Consider the following 8,901-nt stretch of genomic DNA (forward strand, 5'->3'; position numbering starts at 1 on the left):
TTCTTCTAGCTGTGCTCTCCCTTCCCATGTTTTTTTCTTTTGCCTGTCTTGCCACCCGGGCCAGGGCCCGCGGGCGGAGGGGGGGGGCCCCCGCAAGACAACCCCCCCCCCCCCCCCCCCCGCACCTGGTAGAGGGACCACCCTCCAAAAAGTTGCTACCTGATTCTAAAGCTCTCAGGATAGCAAGCTCAGCTTTTTAAAGACCACCAGGACAGTGGCTAATTTCGGCTGGCCAAAGCTAAGCTTCTCTTCCAATCCAACTAGAAAAACTTTTTCACACTTTGGAAGGGATAAGAGTGTTTAGGCATTTTCTTGGAATTAGTTTAACACATTAACTCCTCATTTCCTTAGTTATCTGCCCCTTACTTTCAATGATAAGCGATTGGGAGAAAAGGGAAAAAACCAACTTCCCCACTACATTTGAAACTCAGAAGTTCCATTAAGAATAGCTTTCCTTTATAGGAGCCTTTTAGTTATAATAGGTAGGTACTATTTTATGAAATTTACTAATGAGCAAACTGGCTCAGAGAGGTTGATTTGTACAATATCATGGGATGATGTCAAACAGGATTCAGGTCTTTTAAGAGAATCCAGGGCTTTTCATACTGTTACTCTCCTTTCCAACTTTTGTTCTTTTAGACTGTCTTACTTCTATCACAAGGGAAAGCAGTGTGGAGTGTAGTGGACTTGATTTCAGGAAGACCTGAGTTCAAATTCCAAATCTGACATTATCTTGTATAAATTTCACTTTCCTTGTCTTTAAAATGGTGATGAAATAGTCTGAAGTTCAAATGGGCCCATGTATGTAAAGTGCTTTTGCAAATCCAAAAGCATTGTGCAATTGTCAGTGATTATTACTGAAAATACAAGATAATTAAGTTATATTTTACTTCATACTTTCTCACCTTTTTTCTTCCTGATATTATGTGATGTATGAACTAACTCTGATTTTCCTTCCCAATTCCTCAATATTTTCCACTTCAAATCATTCCATATCCCAACAAGAAGGGATCGGGGTGGGTCTCGTGACAGGTTAGGGGACTTGCACACTAGTAAGGGTGTGGCAAAGTCAGAACTGGAACTAGGTCTTCTTCCCTTCGAAGCCCACCCCCCTACCTACGTCTTCCCTTTTCTTATCATCATCTCCCTTGGGATTTTTTTTTTTTTTTTTTGCAAATGAAGGGACTTTTACGTATTTAAAAATCATCTATTCTTTATGGGGGGATGGGAGAAGAGACACTTCACAGCAGAGGATCCTGTAGTTCTGAATAGGCTTCTTTTCCCCTGGTTCTCGAGACCCGGATACAGAAATTGTGGTTTCTTAAGCTTTCCCCAGTGAGTACAGCCTTTTCTGAGCGAAGGCAGAAAACATTCTACCTCTTCCTTTCCTTTTTTGTACTCCCAACCCCCATCGACTCCTTAACTCTAATTGTCTGTTTCTCACACTCCATTGTTTCCTTCTCTTATCCTCTTCCCCCCCATCCCCCAGTCTTTGTGTCTGTCTTTCTGTCTCCCTCGTGTTTGTTTCTCAGCTGGAAATCCAGCTCCTTGATCACTGCACAGGTCAGACAGCTTAACATTTAGGCAGTTACGTTTATTAGGCCACCCCCACCCCAATCATTTTTCTTTCTACCAATACAACTCCAGTCTCTGAGAAAAATCAAGTTTTACAAGAGTTCCCCCACCTCCCCTTTAAAACTCAGGCTAAATACTTCTCCCAGAAAGAGCGAAACTCACAAGGCCCGCGATGCTTAAACGAGGAGAAAGAAGATGACTAATCAGATGTACCACATTTAATCTTCATTTAACGTAGATAAAGGTTTGGGGGAGGGGGGGGAGTCTAGGAAATGTGTCTTTAGTTGGGTCAGGGGTAGGTGTCTTTGCCTCTTCCCTTTGAGAACCGAAACGCTGGGAGTTAAGCCTGGGTATGTGACTAACCCTTCTTGTAGACGGGTCACATTCAAACCGTTATGAAGACGGTGACTTAGCCAGTATATGTAGTGGTTGTTCACTCGAAGGTCGAGAATTCCCGCCTTTATCTAATGGCGTGTAACGGTTGCCTAAAATATATATATAATTAATCTTTCCCCAGAAAAAAAAAGCAAGAAAGCTGTAAGTTGGGGAGGGAGTAAGATAGAAACATTTAACAGGAAGCCTCTAGCTGCTTGTCATACGAAGATGGCAGCTGCTCCCTGGGGTTTGGAGGTTCCGGGAAAAGGCGCTAGCTTATGCGCTTGCTTTTTTCTTTTTCTCGATGTCTCGGGTGTGCTTAACGCGCCGCTGGGGCCGGAGCCTCCCGGGGTTTCTCTCTCTGCTACTTAGCTGGCGGCCGGAGAGGCGCGGGCTCACTCGCTCTCCATGGGACGCCAGGGCATTTTGAAACGGTTCCAGGCTGCGCCGCCCGCCACCTCGGCATGAGTCTGCAGAAATGTACAGTTCTGCCATGCTTTGTGAGGCCGTAGGCTGGCTGGGTGACTGCGGGAGAGAGGGGACGTGAGAGTATAGGGGAGAAAGAGGAATCTGAGGTTGCTCTGTCCCCCCGCCCCCCAGGCTCCTGCCTAGCAGTCCTCCAAAATAGACTCCCCTCCTAAAAATAAGGTCTCAGGGTAGAGAAAAAGGGGTTTTGCCCTATCTAAACCCGAAGAGTTTTACTTCTGGGTCTGCAGACGGTAGCAGAGGCGGCGGCGGCTGCAGCAGCTGCAGCAGCAGCCGCTACCGCCACTGCACCGGCTTCGGCGGCGAGCGGAACGAGTTCCTTAGAAGTATAACACTGCCGGCCCTCGGGACTCGGGAGCCGCGATCTTGTCAATGTAATAAGTGCAGGGTAACGAGGCTCCCGCTAGGGGTGGCGAAGAGCAGAGCAACCCAACTGGAGTGTTGCCTTCTGCCGAACCACCCCTCTCTCTGCCTCCACCAGCCATCTCTTCCCCCTCGGAGACTCTACCCTCCGGCCCTTTCCTCCAAAGCGTCTCGATCCTGAGAGACCAGAGTGCTCAGGCCCTAGAGAGAAGTCCCCTTCTCTCCTACACCCCACTGTAGCTCAAGAGCTATGGTGTGTTAATGGAAAAGGACCGACGGGATGTGGGTGTATTCTTACGGGAGTTGGTGCAGGGTCCTGTTTATGGAGGGTGTCAAGATATGCTGGGCCGCTCCGGCCTGACTCACTTCCCCTCCTCACCCCGGGGAATCCACCCCCACCCCCCTCCCCTAACACCAGCTGCGCTCATAAGTCAATTGCTCCGCGCTCCCGCCGCTACGCCCGACAGCCAGGCGGTGCAAGGCACAGCCCGGGGAGAGAGGAAACTGGGGCACCGGCTGTGCCTCGGGGACTCCCCAAAGGTCTTCATAGGAAAGGCAGTCATATCAGCTGACAAGCTCTGTCTATCTTCGTGCATTTTTTTTAAAGGGGGAGTGGTGTTGCTAACCCTATACCAACCATCTCGAATCGTAATTGAGGTAAAAGGGCTCCCGTGCTTGCAGCTGCCGGGTCCCAACCCGCCTCTAAGGTTTGCTAGCTCTGGCGAAGGGGAAAGCCCAGGACTACAGAACCCGACAGTCAGGAAGCTGCCTCGCCGTCCTCCCCTTGTCTCTGGCCCACAGCTAGCAGTTTCGGTGGAGTCTGGAGCTGGGGAGGGGGAAAGCGGGAGGAGCCCCATATTGCTCTGCATTAATGACACCAGCTAGCAAGCAAAGTTACTGACGTTTAGGATTCTACGCCAAGGTTCACTGACACTGCATTTGGGAGTTATTGGGTATAGGCCCGTAGTATGCTTTCTGGGAGCGAGGGGAACTACCCTGTACTCCTTACAATTCAGTTCTCACATAACCTTCTTAGGTGGCTAAACTACTGTACCTTTAGAGAAGCGGAAACTTATTTTAAGCCGAGAAACCAGAATTACTTAATAATGTTTTCTACCGTTGTTTCCATATGAGTGAGGCTTTTTGGCTGGAGATGGACAGGGATGGAGCAGAGGGGGAATATAACTGCCCACAAACAGGAGGACTTCCCTCCCTCTTCCAGGTACCTATCTCACTTTTTTTTTTTAAGTGTAATTTCTAGGTTAAGATTGGGGAAGGCCTATGCGAAGGACAGCATATTGTGTGTGAGTGTGCTTAAAAGGTGGGAAGTAGTATTCTCATGCAGACTGATAGTGGCACCTGGCATTCTTTCCGATTGACTTTGGACTTTTGCAGGTTTGGAAATGGGTAGAAAGGGCCTTAATCCTAACCATTTGGTGAAACTGAAGGTTAGCAGATGGAGAAATGAGGGTCTGGACAGCACTGATCAATTTTTAACCACTAGTCCATTCGGTAATAGTGGTCTGAAAAGGTCAAGAGTGGAAAGCTCTTTTTGAATGCATTTCTTGATACTTCTCCAGGGCACCTGGCTCCCTAAAAAAAAATTTGGAGAATTTGGCTTTGTTGGAAAATATCTGCTGTGTTCAAACTAAACATATCAGTACATTCAAGATAGATATTTTAAGTTCTAGAAGACCCACAATAACAGTTTAATCTAAGTTCAAATAAATGATCAAGTGTAGCTATCAGATTCTTGAAATTAAAAACTTTTAAATCGTGATTTTTCTCATGTTTTCTTACTCTCCTATTCAAACGAAAGTCTGAGTTAGTGTTTGTATAATAAAAAGAAATTTCTCTTTTCCAATTTAAAAAAGTTTCTTATTTGCAGGTCTAGAGGAAAGAAGACTAGGCTGTGAATCAGATCTGGTTCTTTTGGTCCAAGTTCTGCCCCTATCATGGTAATGTTGGGCAAACTACCTAATCTTTTCGGGCCTCAGTATCCTCATCTGTAAAATGAGGGGTTGGACTGGGCTCCCTTCCAACTCTAAGGTCCAACTTTGTGCTTTAGCCTCTTGCTTTATTATTCTAATAACTTTTAGTTTAATCTTAAGAAACACAATGCTGTTTGTTTTGGAGGAGGGGGGAGCAACTTTGGGCCAGAGTGAAGGTAATTGCTGCACTACTCCAAAGAGGCCGCCAAAAAAAAAGAAAATTAAAGTCTCTGTATTTCGAGGTTGAGTGGCCTTTTTTTTTCTGGTAAAGTCAGTACTTTTGTGGTCCGGTCATGGTGCTATCCAACTAAACAATGCTACATTTTACGGAAATGTGTTGGTCAAGTGTGCTCTCTGTAGATCTTTATCGGTACTGAACACTGGAGCCCTCTCTGTCTAAAGACAAAGACCAAAGACGCAGGCTGCTTCCGAGGGCTGCCTGCTCTCCTCGCGGTCTTTCAGACCTAAGAGTTCTCTTTAAAACCTAAAGCGGCGGTTGCCAACCTTCAGATTGATTCCTCTTGCCCTTCACATTCAGAATAAAAACACTGCCCCACAGTAGTTAGTCACAGTTCCAGTTTTCGGGTATTATCAGAAGAGTTCAAATTCCTCCTTTTCAACTCGGTGTGACGTGCTAGAGAGAGCGCGGAGGGAATGATCGGAAACACATTGTCTAGTCACCGGCTCCAAGGCCCCTCAGGCACGTGCGAAGGGGGGGGGAGAGAAGAGGAACGTAAAATAATCTATTATCGTTCCCTCTGAAGTAAAAGCAAACAGGAGCAGATGAGATGAACCCGAGAATACTGTAATCGTAAAGGGGGTTGGCTACAAGAGGGAACGCAAACCGAAAATTAAAAGCTGCAATTTTTAAAAGCGTCTATTCGGCTCCATTGAATTTAAAGGTCCCAGAGGTGAGAGCAAAGGAGGAAGAACAGTATCGGTACAGAGACAGAGTAAGTCAGGATGATCCCTCCAATGAGTAGCCCAGTGTTTTCCATCCTCAGTTGTATATAAACAGTAGTTACACGTTGGTACCAGTCTGATACCCTATGTTTTTGATTTACTGATAAACAAAGCATCCTTACAGTAATCGTGACTGAACTATCGTCTCTGCCTGATGTAAATATTAAGAATGTTGATCGTGTTTGAAACACACTTGGGATAAACATGGATTTCGGTGGACGAAGTTAATGCAACTATTTGAACAGACCCCTCTCATCCTATTGAGAATTCACCTTTCTTACTCACCAACATGCCTCTCTGGCGAAGGCAAACCTTACTGCTTCTCTCTTCCCCCACCCCTCCCCCTGTGGTTAATTTGAAAGGCGCCGGGGTTCGTGCACTAGACTCCGGGTTGGGCGCATTTACGATAGTGGGGTGTTTGATTGGAGCTACACCGTCATTTTTTCCATTGGTCAGGGTCGGACAGGAAAATTGGCTTCGGATCACCCTTGGCAACAAGCCCTCCCTCATGGAGTTCTGCACGGATCGCTAGGTTTCCACCGACAAACTGAACACGGAGGCAACGGGGGCAGATGGAAATCGAGTCTTGGCTTTATGAGCGCCTTGAAGCGCTCTCCGATTCAAAAGCTCATTAAAAACTGAGGGCTGGATTTCTATGGCGCTGGGCCTCGGCTATAATCCCTGAGTTGGCTTATATGCGTTACTCCCCCAGGGTAAGCAAACGTGCTCGCATAATTCAGCCCTAAAGCCAGCAGCTGTGTAGTATTTTTTTTAAAATCCCCGCAACTTTCCAAACAGAAAGTATATCCAGAAAAAAGATGAGGGGAGAAAAAAGACCCACCCCTATTCTATGCACGTACAAACAAGGCATCTAATCAGTGTCACTGTCGTAATAAGCTTCCGCAGCGGGCGACAATCCCCCTTCCCCCTCCTCCCTTCCCTCCGCCCCAGTTTCCCGCATGAACCTGATCGGAGAGCGAAGTGTGTTGTGGATGCAAATGGCGTCTCGCTTCACCCCTAGCCAGACTCCACACAGAGCTACCGCGGCTGCCGCTGCTGCCAAACGCAGATTTGCAGCCGCAACGTGACACGCGCCGCCGCCCGTGAGAAACGAAAGTGCATGTGGTCTCGGCCCCCTCCCCTCTCCCCTCCTCCCAGCTTCGCCAAGGAAGGAAATTGCACGAGGTTTCCCCCTCTCTCCCTTCCCCCCAATCGCTCTCCCAGCCTCGCCTAAAGGACAGTGCTTCTCGCCCCCGTATTCATCCGGAAGAGACTTGTGTGTTCAGAGCCCCCCTCTGGGGAAGGAAAAGTTTGAGCGGTTGGTTATTGCCCCAGTCTCCCAAACTGCGAAGCAAAATAAAGTATGTGTGTACATTTCAGTCTGGGACACGTTCGCCTGGCCCCCCGAAGCCCCCGACTTGGGAGAAGCAAAGCTTTCTCTCTTTTTTCCTCTCCTATCCTATTCATAGGCTGGTGGGCTCCCAATGCTGGAGACCTTACGCGGTTATTGGGCAAACCCCCCCCCTTGTTCCCCAAGCTTTTAAGTGGGAGAAGGGGAGCGTAACACTCGTTCCCCATCCGAGGTTTGTAAAGAGATTGACGAGGTTTGTAAAGAGATTGACAAGGTGGGCACGGAGGTTATCAAACCTCGAAAGAGAAAGCGTTGAGCGTTCATCCTAGCTTTACAACTTCCCCTCCCTTCACAAAGACATCCCGCACGAAAGAAAAAAATCCCACAACACTGGATTGTGAGTCTCGGCAGATCCCAGCTCCCTCGTGCCGAGAAGCAGCAGACGGTTTTCCCGTATTCCCTCTTTCCCTCCGCGGCCCCTCCCGCCTAGACTCCCACACCAGGCAGAGGGAGGAGGAATTGCTGGCATTCTCGCTCGCTAGATCATTCGCGGAGGCGGTAGCGAGCCCGAGCCTGAAGCCTAGTGTTCTTTGCACTCGGCGGCGGCTGCATCTGGGAGGAGTATGCTGTCTGTGTCTGTTGTCACCCCTACGACAGGGGGAAAGGAGCTTCTTGGCGGGCTGCAGCGAGTGTTATCTGTACCTTCCCTAAAGGAAGGACTGGAGGCTGGCAGCCACGACCCTACCCGCTGGCCGGGAAACAGTCGCTGCAGCTGGGGACTCTCAACCTCCCCTGTGGCAGCCCAGAACCCAGCGAAGCAGCTGGAGCGCAGCGGGGAGCACGGCCGCCCGCGGGGAGGGGTGTGCATCCTTCACTGAGTATAATGGGGCGCCCCAGGGACAAGCAAGGAGGGATTGAGGAATTTAGTATTTAGAGATTTAAAAGCAGGAAGAAGAGGTGGGGGTGAGGAAGGGAATGAACATCCGTTAGCCATCGCAACTCCTAGGGTCGCCCTCCCAGTCTCCCCCTCCCCCCAGCCTGTATAGCTTCAGCTCTTCCCTCCAACCCCGCCCTATCCAACCCTTCTCCTCCCAATCCCAGGCACTGGGGGGGAGGGGGGGTGAAGAACAGGGTGGGAAAACCCCTCACAGTCCCAGGCAGTGGGGGGGGGGAGCAGGGTGAGAAAACCTATCTTATCCTCTCTGCCCACTAATCTCTTGGGCACCTGAGGGCGCTTAGAAAGACATTTCCTTTTTTACAAGAGGTCCTCTAGGGAATGAGAGGAGACCCAGAGCGCTTCAGTTCCCAAACCTCAATCTCTCCCCGCCCTCATTTCCACGCCTCCTTTCTTCCCTCAAGCAACTCGGGGCGGGGTCAGTGGCTTCCACCAAACACCCAGTGTACTCCAGATCTGGGCTTTGCTACCAAAAGGAGCCGGGCCAGTCAATTTCTAGTCCGGAGCCTAGGCTGTAGCCAACCGCAGCCGCACAGTCTGCAGCCACTGCTGCACGTGACCCGCCCCCACTTAAGCTTCCGCCCGAGCCGCCTGTTTCCGAGCACAAACAAGTCCTGTGGAGACCTAGGTCTCTCTGGCCCCAGCGTCCTCTCACTTCCCCTTCTTCCCTTCCCGAGCAAAGAATGGAAGCGAACAGCTCTGACCCGCGGCCAAACCAGCTTCAGCTTTCCTGGGCACCATCATTCAACTCAAATGAAGCACAGCTGCAATAAGATTTCCCTTGTGCGTTGGGCTCCGAGTATTTTTATTTGGGGAGGTAGGGTAAGAGTAGGTGGGAGAGG

The 8,901-nt window shown here is 49.4% G+C and overlaps 1 protein-coding gene across 1 annotated transcript in view; it reads right to left on the reverse strand.

Annotated features, from left to right (window-relative positions):
* Positions 1-6,836, reverse strand: part of BCOR (BCL6 corepressor) — a 151,679-nt gene extending 144,843 nt beyond the window's left edge. Inside the window, exon 1 of the mRNA XM_027875643.1 lies at positions 6,719-6,836. The gene's annotated coding sequence lies outside the window, so the exon portion shown is untranslated. The remainder of the gene's footprint in view (positions 1-6,718) is intronic.
* Positions 6,837-8,901: the final 2,065 nt, after the last annotated feature.

The sequence above is a fragment of the Vombatus ursinus genome, unplaced genomic scaffold (assembly GCF_900497805.2).
Source record: "Vombatus ursinus unplaced genomic scaffold, bare-nosed wombat genome assembly UNPS02014809.1, whole genome shotgun sequence".
Lineage (NCBI taxonomy): Eukaryota > Metazoa > Chordata > Mammalia > Diprotodontia > Vombatidae > Vombatus > Vombatus ursinus.